This window comes from Polypterus senegalus, chromosome 1 (genome assembly GCF_016835505.1).
Source record: "Polypterus senegalus isolate Bchr_013 chromosome 1, ASM1683550v1, whole genome shotgun sequence".
NCBI classification, from domain to species: domain Eukaryota; kingdom Metazoa; phylum Chordata; class Cladistia; order Polypteriformes; family Polypteridae; genus Polypterus; species Polypterus senegalus.
This window is the reverse complement of record NC_053154.1, coordinates 33,764,514-33,779,836: the sequence shown is the minus strand read 5'-3', so window position 1 is coordinate 33,779,836 and position 15,323 is coordinate 33,764,514. Positions and strand designations below refer to the sequence as shown.

Sequence of the window (15,323 nt, the reverse complement as noted above, 5' to 3'; positions counted from 1 at the left end):
TCCACTGTAGGCAACTACTAGAATACACTTGACAAATAATATGTATAAATAAAGTTTTAATAAGTTTTAATTGTAGCCATCTTTAATTTCTTTTTGACAGCAGCTTCTCAGGGAGAGTCCTTTCTTCTTCAGTGGAGAGATCAGTGGCATTTTTTGGCATAAAAGTTCTGTTAGGGTCACACAGGCCTTGCAGAGAGAGAGAAACACTGCAAAGATGTCCATAGACTGTCACAGGGTGAAGCCATCCTGAGAAGAGCCATAAAAGGAGTCTGTGCAGAAGATGTGTGTTTCTCTGTGTGGGTGTTTGTTAAAGATAGAGAGATAGAAAGAAAGAGACAGATGAACAAATACTTCAAATGGTGCATCTACAAGACCTGCTTCTCTTCATAAATTCAATTCTCGGCATGTGGCCACCAGAGAGTCTTGGCTTGAAGTAACTCATGGTGCTGAGTAAAGTGAGTGTAGATGGTGTTGCCTGGGACCTCAAGTGAAAAGGCTGGGGATGAGACAGGCAGGGAATGCAGCAGATGAAAGACTAGTGTGGAATATCAAGATGGTGGCAGCAACATTAGAAAATGGCTGAGGAAGGAGAAGACGCCCTGTATGCCTAGCGTGAAGGAGTGAGGGAGATACACTGCGTTTCAGAATGTGATAGGCTACTGGCACCAGTAGTAATTAATATATCAGCCAAAGATCGATCAACAGATTACTTTATCAAGCAGTTCAACCACTAAAGGGCAGTACTAAAAAATATCTCAACATCAACATCAATTGCCCAACACCAAAATCAGGATCACAATTTTTCTTCAGTGGTCAAAATGCTAAATCATGCTGTACAAATGTAATCAACATGATTAATGATAACGATGACAACCAATCCAAAACGCCAAGATGTGCAAGTACATACTTTACAAAAAATCAATAAAGAGGTCACTTCAAAGGGCTCTGTCCTTTATGCCCCAAAGCAGACCTGTTAAGTGAAGGCTTCACACGAGCCCACCTGAGTAAAGGTGTGAAGTGAACACTGCAGCGCCAAAGGGTCAGCCCCGGCAAACTGGAAACTGGCTAGCACTGCCAGGCATAAAGAAATCTGCACATTCTCCAAAAAGAAACGTTTTTAGGCAAGAAGTTGTATTGAGCTTTACATGGAAAACTGGCAAAATTTGATTATGAGAACAAAGTTGAGTTTATCATAAACATTAAAACAATTAAAATACACTTTACAACAATTGTTTTTCCGTTTTCCTTTCTGAAAATGTTTCCTTGATTATGAAAGACAGCTTCAAGCTGAACACAAATATCATTTCAAATCGAGTCTGTAGGGATTTTGAGAACTAAGAAATGGACTTTTATTGAATTTAGCGTATTAATTTGCTTAACGATGCTGACACACAATGCATTATTTAATTGTTCTTTTGATAAATTCTGTTTTGTACTCAGCATTTTCTTGTCCAATGATAGTCGGCCAGCATTGATGGATTCCACTTGCCCTGACACCACTTTTCTATCATTGTGACGTACTTGTGAAACCTTTCACCATGTTTGTCGCTGACTGCACCAAGATTAGCAGGGACGGAGTCCAAGTGTGAATATAGAAAATGAATATTTAGTGACATGTTGCACTTCTTGGTTTTACATACTGGAGGTTTGTTGTCAGCTAGCTGGATGCAATTTGCTGCTTTGTACCTGCCGGGAAAACTCTTAACAACATCCTTGAATGCCCTCCATGTGATTTCCACCGGCCCCACTAGTCATTGGTAACGCATCTGATTTATAGACCAACAAGAATGCCTTCCTTAAACTTCTGTTTCAGGTATTAAAACTCTTCACCTTCCTTGCTCATTGCTTTCATGAATATTTTTATGAAGAGGAGGCAATTATATCTCTGTTGGGCCAAAAAGTGGTTTATGTGACGCATATTTCTGCCCTGAAGTGACCAATTCTTTTTGATGTAATGAGACTCTTTACCATGGCTGTCCCAATACAGCACTTCACACATCCTAGGTGCATTTCTAGTAGCAGTGCCACTACTTTTAGATCACTGGAGATGTTTCATTTGAAGTTGTTGTACTATACATGGTAACCTCCAGGGGTGCCACTGAGCTACAAACCACAGACACAGTAATGGGCACTGGCCGGGGGTCCCAGGAGCATAGGGGCCCACAATATTTCTGATGGCTGTATATGTTTCTGTATTATAGTACTATCAAAACAAGGGTCCCAGTGCACTACATTGCCCGGGGGCCTATGATGCTGTTAAGACGGTCCTGTTCCTGACACAATCTTGGGATAACATAAAAGATGTTTACTTTTCCCAAGACACCTTTAAACAATCACCCTTGTAAGGATCGATGAATTAACCACAATAAAAAACAAATTCTTCAATCCTCTGAGTTGAGTGTTGCCCGCTGCCTCCCGACTAGGGCTCATCCAAGTGCAGCAGCAGGCTCTCTTTTAAGGTTGACCCGGACACTGCTTTTGGCTTTCCGTTTCAGTCCTCTGGAGCGTTTTTGGGTCGTACACAAAACAGGGCAGTCCTCCCCTGACAGCGCCCTCTGGTGACAATAGGGCTGCATCTCTATACTCCAATTCCCAAGCCACCCTGCAAGTGTCCTAAAGTGATCCATCCCAGAGGTGCACTACCACTTGTTGTATGGGGGAAAGAAATATTCCCGGTGGCCTCGTATGCCTGCTTCTTCCATTGGGGCCTCCTGGCCAGCTATAAATCCTTCATGTATCCCAACTATACCACTTTGTGGTACCTACTACATGTATACTTAAAATATAAAAGAAAATGACAATAAAACAATTTATAATAGCAAAATGTAAAGGTGATTTGTGACCAACAAGCCAAAATCCATTACCTATACCCAATAGTGTTCATATAGCAAAATCTTTGCTGCCCATTGTTACTGAGGTGAGCTTATTACTTATTTAATTTCTGCACAACAGTATCATCTTCTGAGGGAGAGGAGGAAGCTCACTACCTGCCTTTAATGTGGAGATGTCACAGGAAAAGATGCTGAACTTGCACTCCTCTGCTTCTGGTTTCTTATACAGTATGCCCATTTGGGGACATGTGACCAGAAGGAGCAGTCGGCTTGCCTGGATTGGTCAGGTTCCCTGGCTGTCCTACTGGGGCATTTGAAAAATCAGGAGGTTTTTCTTTACATAGAGAACCATAGACACATGGAATAAGTGACCAAGTAGCATGGTAGACAGTAGGACTTTAGGAACTTTCAAAACTCGACTTGATGTTTTTTTCGAAGAATTAAGTGGATAGGACTGGTGAGCTTTGTTGGGCTGAATGGCCTGTTCTCGTCGTGATTGTTCCAACATTTTAATGTCTCTTCTGGGTCCCAATAAAAAAGAGAGCAGAGCAGGCTCAGGGTTCTCAGTCCCCATTGTAATATCTCCCCTTACGCTCCCATGGAGGTGACATGGATGAAACATCCAATCATGTATCATTCCCTGTGTGCCAGAGGCCCAATGGGAGAGACGTTCAAAGGTCGTGTTGTAACTGCACATCTTCACACTGTAGAAGGAGAACAACATAAACACAAGGCATACATGCCACTAGCATACAGAAGTCAGAGTTCCTCTGTATCATTTCATCACACTAAATGAAGAAGAGATGGCCATTTCAGGGTGAACTGTTAAACCTGAACTTTAGGAAGGTGCTGGAAATAGGAATTATGTTGCACAAAAGCTGATGTCCCCATTGTTACTAGCCAGCCCCTAATGCCTTTCTTTGCAGAATCTGATTGAATCACAGCATGCAATATTACAGTAGTGATATTTTCACTAGACATCCCCATTTCGAAAAAGTATTCATTAATAAAAAGAAAATGAATCCATCATAAGAGTTCACTTTGGCGGGTGAATTTTTATCACTCTATTCAGAAATTCCTGATCAGGTAAGCTTTCTCCATTAGGCTTTGTTTTAGTCTGCTTCTTTGCACATGAAAAGCTGTCAAGGACACCTCCATTTTTCATTAACACAAAGCATCTTCTCTTTCACTGTGGCGCAAACACAGTTTGCCGTGACCTTTGCTTAATGTATTGAAAGATAGTTCAAAAGTATCCAGGCAACTCAGAAATAAAGAATGAGCCAAGCATCTGTAGCTTTACTTTGGGAGCAGATAACCTGGCAGAACAGTACAATAGATGCCTGGAATCAGTTTCTGTTTCTCTTTTCATGTTTGGTGTACATGAAACATGAAGATCACTTGTTTTATAAGCATTAAAGCAAAAAAAAAAAAAAAAAGACTTTAGCAATGATTAAGTCTAGCTGAACTCAAAGCCAGAGCTGGCCAGCCTTCAGATCTGGACACTAAGGCTTAGTGACTCACTTAAAATGCAGAAATTCAAGGGCAGTCCATGGTAACAGGGTGGGGAATCTACTGTGGTGTTACAGGAGCTTACTATTGACATAATTTGGATCAGGAAACTCACAGACCACCCAGATCCAAAAATAAGAGAAGCAAGGCCACGTGCCGAGCTTTCAATGGTTCAATTAAATTCACTTTTGTTTTCTGTAATGCTCTTTACTGAATGCAGGTTCGTTTACAAACCTTATAAAATATTAACTATACAAACCAGTGTGTTTCTTTGTGCTGCTCCCAAGTGTGGATAAATGGGGAAGGTTACGCCAGGAAGGGCATCCAATATAAAATTTTGCCAGATCAATGATGAGGACAATAATACAGATTTCCATACCTGACCGGTCGAGGCCCGGGTTAACATCGGCCGTTACCAGCACTGTTAGCCAACAGGGTGCTGGGGGAAATTGGGCTACTGTTGGCCAAAGAAGAAGACAGGAGGAGAGGAGGAGTAAAGAGAGTGGAACTTTGGGTAGGAACTTTGAATGTTGTCAGAATAGTAAGGGGAGAGAGTTAGCTGATGTGCTGCAGAGAAGGAAGGTTGATATATTTTGTGTAAAAGAGACCAGATGGAAGAAGAGTAAGGCCAGGAGGATCAGAGGTGGATTCAGCTTGTTTTATCATGGTGTGGATGGGAGGAGAAATGGGGTAGGGGTTATTCTAAAGAACAGTATATTAAGAGTGTTTTGGAGGTGAAAGGAGTGTCAGACATAGAGATCATTATGAAGCTGGAAATTGGAGGTGTGATGATAAATGTTGTTAGTGCATATGCACCACAAGTTGGGTGTGTGATGGATGAGAAAGAAGATTTCTGGAGTGAGTTTAATGAAGTGATGGGCAGTTTACCCAAGAGACAGAAAGTGGTCATTGAAGTGGATTTCAGTGGACATGTTGGTGAAGGGAACAGTGGAGACAAGGATCTGATGGGTAGGTATGGTGTCAGAGAGAGGAATGAAGAAGGTCAGAGGAGAGTTGGGTGTGCGATGGATGTGACAGAAGATTTCTGGAGTTCTGAGCCACAGCATGAAATTATGGAAAAGAGTATTGGAAGCTGGGTTAAGAAGGGACGTGATGATTATTGAGCAGCAGTATGGTTTTATGCCAAGAAAGAGCTCCACAGATGCGATGTTTGCTCTGAGGGTGTTGATGGAGAAGTATAGAGAAGGCCAGAAGGAGTTGCATTGCGTCTTTGTGGACCTGGAGAAAGCATATGACAGGGTGCCTCGAGAGGAATTGTAGCATTATATGAGGAAGTCTAGAGTATCAGAGAAGTATGTAACAGTTGTACAGGATCTGTATGAGGGAAGTGTGACAGTGGAGAGGTCTGCGGTAGGAGCGACGGATGAATTCAACATGGAGGTGGGATTACATCAGGGGTCGGCTCTGAGCCCTTTATTATTTGAAATGGTGATGTATAGGTTGTCAGATGAGATTAGACAGCAGTCCCCGTGAACTATGATGTTTGCTGATGATATTGTGATCTGTAGGGATAGTAGAGAGCAGGTTGAGGAGACCCTGGTGAGGTGGAGATATGCTCTAGAGAGTAGAGGAATGAAGGTCAGTAGGAACAAGACAGAATACATGTGTGTGAATGAGAGGGAGGTCAGTGGAATGGTGAAAAGAGTTGGAGAAGATGGATAAATTTAAATACTTGGGATCAACAGTACAGAGTAATGGGGATTTTGGAAGAGAGGTGAAAAAGAGAGTGTAGGCAGGGTGGAATGGGTGGAGAAGAACGTCAGGAGTGATTTGTGACAGAGTGAAAGGGAAGGTCTACAGGACGGTAGTGAGACCAGCTACGTTATATGGGTTTGAGACGATGGCATTGACCAGAAAGCAGGAGACAGAGCTGGAGGTGGAAGAGTTAAGGATGCTAAGAGTTGCATTGAGTGAGACCAGGATGGACAAGATTAGAAATGAGTACATTAGAGGTTTGGATCAGGTTGGACGGTTTAGAGACAAAGTCAGAGAGACGAGATTGTGTTCCTTTGGACATGTGCAGAAGTGAGATGCGAGGTATATTGGGAAAAGGATGCTAAGGATAGAGCTGCCAGGCAAGAGGAAAATAGGAAGGTCTAAGAGAAGGTTTATGGATGTGGTGAGAGAGGACATGCAGGTGATGGGTGTAATAGAGCAAGATGTACAGGACAGGAAGAGAGGGAAAAAGATGATCTGCTTTGGCAACCCGTAATGGGAGTAGCTGAAAGAAGGAGAAGATAAAATATTAAATATAAAATATATACACATAAAGATACAAATTGATTTAAACATAAAGTCCAAAATGATTATTATAAATGGATCCTAATAAAATGCAATCACTGGGCAAATTCTTAGGACCACTATACTAACACTGGGTAGGGCCTTGTTTTGTTCTCTAAACAGCCTTAGTTCTTCATGGCATGCATTCCATGAGATGTTGGACATATTCCTTTGAGATCCTGGTCCATATTGACATGATGACATCACACAGTTTCTGCAGATTTGTCAGCTGCACATTCATGCTGTGAATCGTCTGTTCTACCCCATACCAATAGTGTTCTCTTAAATTCAAATCCAGTGACCAGGAAGGCCACTGAAAAACTCTGAATTCATTTTCATGTTCCTGAAACCATTTTTAAAAAGACTTTTGCTTTGTGACATGGTACATTACCATTCTGGAAGTAGCCATGAGAAGATGGGCAAATTGTGGCCATGAAGGGATGCACATGGTCAGCAAGAATACTCAAATAGGCTGTGGCATTCATAACTGATTGGCATTAATGTTTCCAAAGTGTGCCAAGAAAGCATTCTCCACATCATTACACCATTGCCACCACCAGCAGCCTAGACTGTTGACACAAGGCAGGTTGGCTGCATGGATTCATGCTGTTTATGACCCTACCCTCAGTGTACCTCAGAAGAAATCAAGATTCATTAATCCAGGTTACATTTCTCTGGTCTTCAGCTATCCAGGTTTGGTGCGTCAGTGCCTGCTGTAGCCTCAGCTTTCTATTCTCAGCTTTTATTCTTGGCCAGCAGAAGTGGAACTTGACGTGGTCTTCTGCTCTTATAGACTATTAGCCTCAAGTTTCAATGTGCTGGTGCATTCTGAGATTAATTTCTGTTCACCACAAATACACAGAGTGGTGACCTCAGTCACTGTAGCCTTTCAGTCAGCTCAGAACTTTGACTTCTCTCATCAACATGGTGTTTCTATCAGCAGAACTGTCATTCATTAGACGTTTTTTGCACCATTTTGAGTAAATTCTAGAGACTGTTTTGTTTGAAATTCCTAGGAGACCAGCAGCCAGCAATGCTTGAACCAGTCCATCTGGCACCAAGAATCAACAATGCCAAGGGTCGAAATCACTGAGATCACATTCTGCTGTTTGATGTGAACATTAACTGCAGCTGCTGATCCTTAACTCTGTGATTTTATGCATTGTGCTGCTGACACCTGATTGGCCAATTAGATAATCACATAGATCAGCAGCTGACAGGAGTTCCTAATTATTTCCTCATTGAGTGTGTGGTCACTGATATTGTCATTGGGCTCAGTAGTGATGCTGATTTATACTTCCATTTCTTTTTATTGTTTGATTCATTTCTCTTTTACATTTATCTTGGCATATGTCCTATGATTTTAATACTGGTGTGGTCAGACTGATGAGCATCACTAGGTTTCTGTGGAGTCACTAACGGAGTTACGCCCTTTCAAAATAGGTTTTATTTATCCACTGCCATGTCTTGAAGTGACAATGTTAATTTTTAATACCTTTGCACTCCTTTGGCACTGTTTCCATGATTTCAAAGGCTTTTTAATTCAATTGGATACCATGATGAAGCTTACTTTTACATTCTCAGATGCATTTTTTTTGTTTTTATTCTTTTTACAGATTCATTTTTCGTTGTCCATTTTATACATGTGCTTACATATAATACGATGAGCATTTACTGTGGTCGACATGTTGATCTGTGTGCACGGAACAACCAATTTTGTTGAAATTTGGCACACTTGTACTTCAAAGAATTTTGTCCAGAAAGCTCAATTTTCTTTGTGATATTATGAATATCATAGCATGCTACACAAATTTTTGAAAATTTACAAATTGCCCTTTGAAAAGCATTGTGAGTAAGTCATCTAACTTAAAACAGAATCATTGTGTGTGACTTCAACTACAGATTAGTTTACAGTTTCAAATACTCCTTGACGAAGGTCACTTCAGTTTGCATATTTTGTATATATTCCTAATTTACTTTGCTGCTCCGGTTGGCAAAACAGGCCTCCAATATAAATTAGTTAAATGAATGGGAAGTGTGTGTGTGTGTGAGCTTCTGCTACCCCAGCTCAAGTATATTGCTGCTGCTTGAGGTAATTTAACCATAAAAGTAAAAAACAAATTGGGATGTGAGCGTCAGTAGACTTTGTACCCTAGGAACCAAGTGACCTGAACGATTCTATAACATTTTAGTAATAGTTTACTGCTCTGATGCTGATCTTTCTGATCATAAAATAGGTCATTACGATAGCAATTGAGAAGAAGAATTCATTATTAATTGCAAAATTAGGGTATTTGAGGGTTCCTCTAGAGCAGGCATGTCAAACACGCAGCCCCGCGGCCCGAAACAGAAATCTGTGCAGCCCGCATGACAGATCCTAGTTAGCACTGAACTTGTACAAAATGATTACTATTGTTTGTGATTGAATCATTCTGCATCTTCACCGTTACTTATTGACTTTTCTTACTTCTGCCTTCTGACAAAAGCACATTTTCCCATGCCATTACGGTACCGGAAACGTCATCTGCTAGAATAGCCACGAGCCATGACCAAAGTTAATGAGCCGCAACATCACAACTGAAGTGCTAGGTTGCAGCAGCGGGCAGCAGGGTTAGCCTTAGGCATGTGCAAACTGTGCACCTGCACAGGTTCCACCAAATCCCAGGGGCCGCCATGCCAATATATATTGTAGTGACCCGGCAGCCAGTGCTGGCGGCATGATGCATTGTGGGTAATTTATGTAAAAGTTACTGTTGTGTTAAATTAGCAAGGCAATCGAATTATTGTTCCTGTTGAAATTGTTGTATGCGTTTGTGTTCAACTGGTAGGGTGGGTTTGAGTTATTGCCGTCCGGGGTTACTAAATTGTAAATAGTTACCATCAATGAGAAAGGTGGCTTCGTTAATGACCTTGGCAATGGCTTTGCAATGAGATTGAGCTTTGTTTTCTGACTATCTGCTTAATAAAGAGATACAACAGGACAGAGCTGTGTATTGCTAAGATTTCATCTAAGCAATGATTGCCGAGACACTCGGAGTTGTGCGGTGTATGGGACACGAGTGCTCGCTGGCTTATTGAGCTGGGTACAGCTGCGTGCATGGTGCTTGCATTCCGCTGGCCGACCAGCTTGGGGGAAGTGCATGGCTGAGCACGGCTCTGAAAACTTTAAGACTCAACCATGGGTCGCTACATTGGTGTCAGTAGTGGGATCCCAGGCTGTTTAGAAGACGCCGTTATGGAACAGAGTCTTGAAGAATTAGAGCGTGCCGTCCAAGAGCACAGCAGAGAGGAGCTGACTAACCGACGCCGGCGTGAAGGTGAAAGCGTGGGAGCATTCGTGGCTGACATCAGGGTCGATGCACGGACAGGCTACCCTACTTTCCCGGCAGCAGCGAGGGAGGAGCGCAGCCTCCATGCTTTCCTGCGGGGCCTTACACCGGAGCGTCTCCGCCAGCATGTCCATCTGTTGTCACCCCGAGATCTGAGTGAGGCACTACGGGAAGCTGAGCAGGCTGCGGAGGTGCTACAGGCCGGGTCAGCGACTGGTCGATCGCCACGCCTGCACCAGCTGACGAGAGCAGTTGAACGAGGGATGGAAGGGGACCAGCTTGAGGAAGTGGGGGTCAGTCGCGTTCAACCAACATCAACCCCCAGCCCAAGGAAGCAAATATACAGCCGACAGTAACCGCTACAGACGCTACCCACGTCGCCGAGGTCCTCCACGAATAATTACAGTAGATCTTCATCATCCACCCTCAGTGCCGAGATGGACGGGACTCAGGACTGAGCCATAGCAATGGGTGCTATAACGTCAGGAGAGTCGAAGCGTGTCCATCGTCGGCCAGGACAATTGTGGGATTTTTTTTTGAAGATTAGGGTTGTGGGGACACTAACCCTCTTTTTGGGGCTGTGTAGTGACCCGGCAGCCAGTGCTGGCAGCATGATGCATTGTGGGTAATTTATGTAAAAGTTACTGTTGTGTTAAATTAGCAAGGCAATCGAATTATTGTTCCTGTTGAAAATGTATGTGTTTGTGTTCAACTGGTAGGGTGGATTTGGGTTATTGCCATCCGGGGTTACTAAATTGTAAATAGTTACCATCACATCAATGAGAAAGGTGGCTTCGTTAATGACCTTGGCAATGGCTTTGCAATGAGATTGAGCTTTGTTTTCTGACTATCTGCTTAATAAAGAGATACAACAGGACAGAGCTGTGTATTGCTAAGATTTCATCTATGCAATGATTGCCGAGACAGTCGGAGTCGTGCGGTGTATGGGACACGAGTGCTCGCTGGCTTATTGAGCTAGGTACAGCTGCGTGCATGTCGCTGGCATTCCGCTGGCCGACCAGCTTGGGGGAAGTGCATGGCTGAGTACGGCTCTGAAAACTTTAAGACTTAACCACGGGTCGCTACAATATTGAATATAAAACAGAGAGAAAATAACGACACAGCTGACGGCAATGTGGCCGAAAAACATTGTGTTTCTTGTTAATTAGTATGCTGTATTTACTAATGTCGCTCGAGTCGGAGCAGTAAGCTATATGTAGTATTATAACATTCTGCCGTAATGTGAATATCATGGGCCACCACTTGGTGTTCAAGTTACAGACACGCGCATATAGAAGCATGTCATGAGCACGAGGCGGCTATACAGTGTCCGCAATGGACGTGAACACCCGCCGTGCATAAGATACCATATTGACATTGGCGTGCGAAGGGGCCACCGATTCTTTCTCTGCCCAGGGCCGACCCTGCGCAGGCTACACTACTGGCTGGGCTGCTGAGACTGGCCACTGGGCAGAACTGACCATCACGAGTAGTAATAGCTTGCATATTTTCACGTTTTTTTGCTCTAGTTTTATGTCATTTTGTGCTAGTATTGTAACGAACAGTTAGTGCAGACTACAGCTGAAGATCTGAAGTGGACGTGAGAAGTTGGTGAGTTGTTTGTTAACATATTTTGTAATTTTGAGTTTGTAAAGTTAGTGTAGGTCAGGTGGCTTTTTGCATATCGGCTTATTTTACAATATAAACTTTGAAGTAAACTTAGTAAAGTAAAATTAGATTTTTAGAGGATTTGTTTCCAACTTGAATTACTGAGCAATGAATTCAGTGAGCGTTTTCGTGATTTCAGTTCACACGAACAGGACTTTGCGCCGTTCTCTTACAATGTCGAGAATGTGCCTGAGAATATCCAAATGGAATTGACTGAACTGCAGTCAGATTCTATTCTGAAGGCAAAATACAACGAAGTTGGTGTGCCAGGCTTGTACACTTACATGTCACCCTCGTATGTGCAGATCCGTAAATTGGCATCGAGAGTACTGTCTATGTTTGGAAGCACTTACCTTTGCGAGAAATTGTTTTCGTTAATGAAAGCTACCAAAACCCCACATCGCTCAAGACTTACTGTCGAGCAACCTTCATCCCTCATAAAAGTTGCAGCTGCACAAGATTTCAAGCCTGATATTGATGAACTGGTTAATAACAAGAGATGCCAAGTGTCGGGACAAAATAAATAAATCTCACACTGTAAGATTCCTATATAAGCAATGAATATCTATATATATAATTCACTAAGGCAAGACAACCATGGAAAGCACGCTGGAAGGGGCGTGGATTCATTAAGCCGCCGAAAACCGAGACACCTATGGCGCATGCAGGAAGGAGCCACGCCCACCAACTCCTGGCACCTCCGAGCCTTGTTGACTGTTCATAGAGGCATGTTTCTCGCGGAGGTGAGTCGCCATATGCAGCGTGTAAAACGGTTCGTGAGGGGTATCCAATGGGATCCTTAAAACAATCCTTTACAACTGAGGTTAAAACACAATGAAGTAAGCAGTCTTTAAAAACCGAGTTTTTGGTTACAACACACGACCGCGTGCACCATAGCAAACTGTTTTTCACCCTACATACAGCAATTCGCATCTGTGGCAAACATGCATCTTCTTCACTCACAATTATATGTTGCTCTCTCCAGAGTTCCATCTTTTCATTCACTTTCTGTTATATCCTCAAACCCTCCCTTTTTAGACAACTGTGCCTTTCCAGAAGTGTTCAACCATCAAAAAATAATTATGCAGTGTTTGTTATGCCGCGGCTTCACTATTGTGTTGTATGTTGCTCTCTCCAGAGTTCCATCTTTTCATTCACTTACTGTTGTATTCTCACACCAACCCGTTTTAGACAACTGTGTCTTTCCAGAAGTGTTTAACATTCAATAAATAATTATGCTTGAGATGGAGCGTGTGTCTACCCGGCACACAGAGGCGTGGGTAAGCTGTTGAACCCCATTCGGACTGCAAACCATGGAATTCCCACTAAGTGCGACTCATACGCTCCTACTGGTTGCGTCCCTACCCTTTGTGCACACCCACCTCCCACCTCGATACTACCGTGGTCGGGTGTCTTGGCGGATTATAAATAGAAAAGCAGCCAAAACCGCACAGAGCAATGAAACGTCTACGTGAGTCACATGTGCATCTGGACTGTGTAAAGACGACAACAACTCAAGTGACGAGTTGGAGGTGGGCACATGAGCGGGCAGTGCATACTGAATGACATATCAGCAGACTAGCATGACGGAGGGAGCCGAGTGGACGTCCTTCTCCTCTCCTGCTGTTCCACACGTGCCTGAGCGCAGTGCACTCGCATCCCTCTGTCTGGCAGGACAAGGCACGATGGCGGTCCGCCAGTTTTCAGTCACGGACGATTGTGTGTTGGTTCGTTCCGTGCATTGTTACAATGTTGCTTTTCTTGCTGATTTATTACATTATTATTACATTACAAAAATCGGCCTGATTATGCGGCGTATGGTACGCCGCGGGTTGGCTAGTAATATAATAATATAAGGACCTAGCTAAGAGGCTAAGACTAATTTTAGGCTGTTGTACGGAGACTGTATGGAAATAAATTGCTTTTCTTTAAACTTTAAACTTTAAGTGTTAAATTTTTTAAAGTTTTCAGTATTGGAAAGAAAGCTACAGTAACTTTGTATAATAGTATAATAGTATTTGTTACAATGCGGCCCACTGACGCACGTATAGCAGTTGCAGTGGCCCACCAATGGTAGTGAGTTTGACATGCCTGCTCTAGAGTGCCTCTTTCTTTTAAATGCTTAACAGGTTTAAGTTTCGAGTTTGGTATTTTTCTATCCTGCTGTTTTAGCTGTAGACCCTCCTCAAGAAACTATGACACACAGACACACACACACACACACAAAGAGACAGACACACACCAATCATTGAGATAATCGATGTTTTCGGTATCAGGGGGCCCTAAATTGTAAAAATCCATCGAAAACCATAGATCAAAATTTTGTGATGAATCTAAAGCTTTCACTCCTTCCTCATAGACGATGGATTATCGTAGGGGAGGGTGCAACGCAAAAAAAAATAAAAAAGCAAACAATGAAATTATGTAAATGTCGCGCTGAAAGCACAGAGTGAATAAATACTGTACTAAATATTTAAGATAACACTGTAACAAAGAAAGAAAAAAAATACATAATTGAATTGAAAACAATAAAGCAGTTTTCACAAAAAAGAACCCGACAACATCTCTCCAAATTTGAATCTAAACATCGACTGACACAAGATGGTGGTAGAGCCGATGAAAAGGCAGGTGAGCCAGAAGAGGCAGACTAGTAGAAGGTAGTAGAAGCCGAAGGCGACGTCGTTTGTTGTCCCATCACCAACCGTCAGGTCTGCTGGAGAAATGAAAGGAGAAGCATTAGGTGAAAGCCCCAACCATTGACTCGGGGTGGATTTACCATTAAATGATTCCTGGAGTTATCTCCTAATTGCATGTGAGCGACAACACTAAAAACAATCTCACAGCTACACATTGCAATGACTCAATATTTCTCAAACACAATCATTTATGAGTAAAGCTCTAGACCTGCTCTCCATCATGGTCCAAAACAGCCAATAGCTTTACCCTGGACATTCTGCTAGAGACTTGCAGGCCACTGTCATGGATACAACGGTGCTGGACTTTGGATATGTCTTTGGGTTTGGCAGGGTGAATGTGAATTGGTCATTTTCTCAATATTATGGTCAATGCCCAGCCAGAGAAATAACTTTGGGCCTGCTTTTTCAGTGTCTGGGTTATAAACCATCCAGAATGGGTCTTCTCACTCATTGTTACAATTACAATCGCTTAGGGGTCTGCTGTCACTTGATAGCTCCTTTTCCTCAGGAAAGAGAAGTCTGAACATCAAACATTGCATAAAAAGTGCTAACCTCTGTTTCTCTGACAATGCTAGTGTTGGATCACCTTAGATTTGCTGCTTGGTCTGGTGCTTGGTCACAGGTGTACTTTCCACCATCTGGAAGTAGAAAATCTTTATTATCCACTATAAGTTGTTGTTGCACAGGCCCCCTGAATGTTTATGTGGCTTAGACCACCTGGATTTTATCTCGTTCTTCTGAGCCTCAAGGACTAATGCCCAGCTCTAAAGTCTGCTTATAAGTGAGCAATGAACAGATGTGGGTGGTCAGTGGTCTATCTAAATAAATCATTGATTTAATAGGTTAGTGTAGAATTTCTTTATTCCACAAAGTACGATTAATGTCAGGTGGCGCAGTGGGTAGCGCTGCTGCCTTGCAGTTAGGAGACCCGGGTATGCTTCCCGGGTCCTTCCTGCTTGGAGTTTGCATGTTCTCCCCATGTCTGCGTG

At 42.8% G+C, this 15,323-nt stretch overlaps 1 long non-coding RNA gene across 1 annotated transcript in view; it reads right to left on the bottom strand.

Annotated features, from left to right (window-relative positions):
* Nucleotides 1-13,599: 13,599 nt before the first annotated feature.
* LOC120524014 overlaps nt 13,600-15,323 on the bottom strand; it is a 35,104-nt gene continuing 33,380 nt past the window's right edge. Inside the window, exon 3 of the long non-coding RNA XR_005632733.1 lies at nt 13,600-14,351. This is a non-coding gene — a long non-coding RNA (uncharacterized LOC120524014). The remainder of the gene's footprint in view (nt 14,352-15,323) is intronic.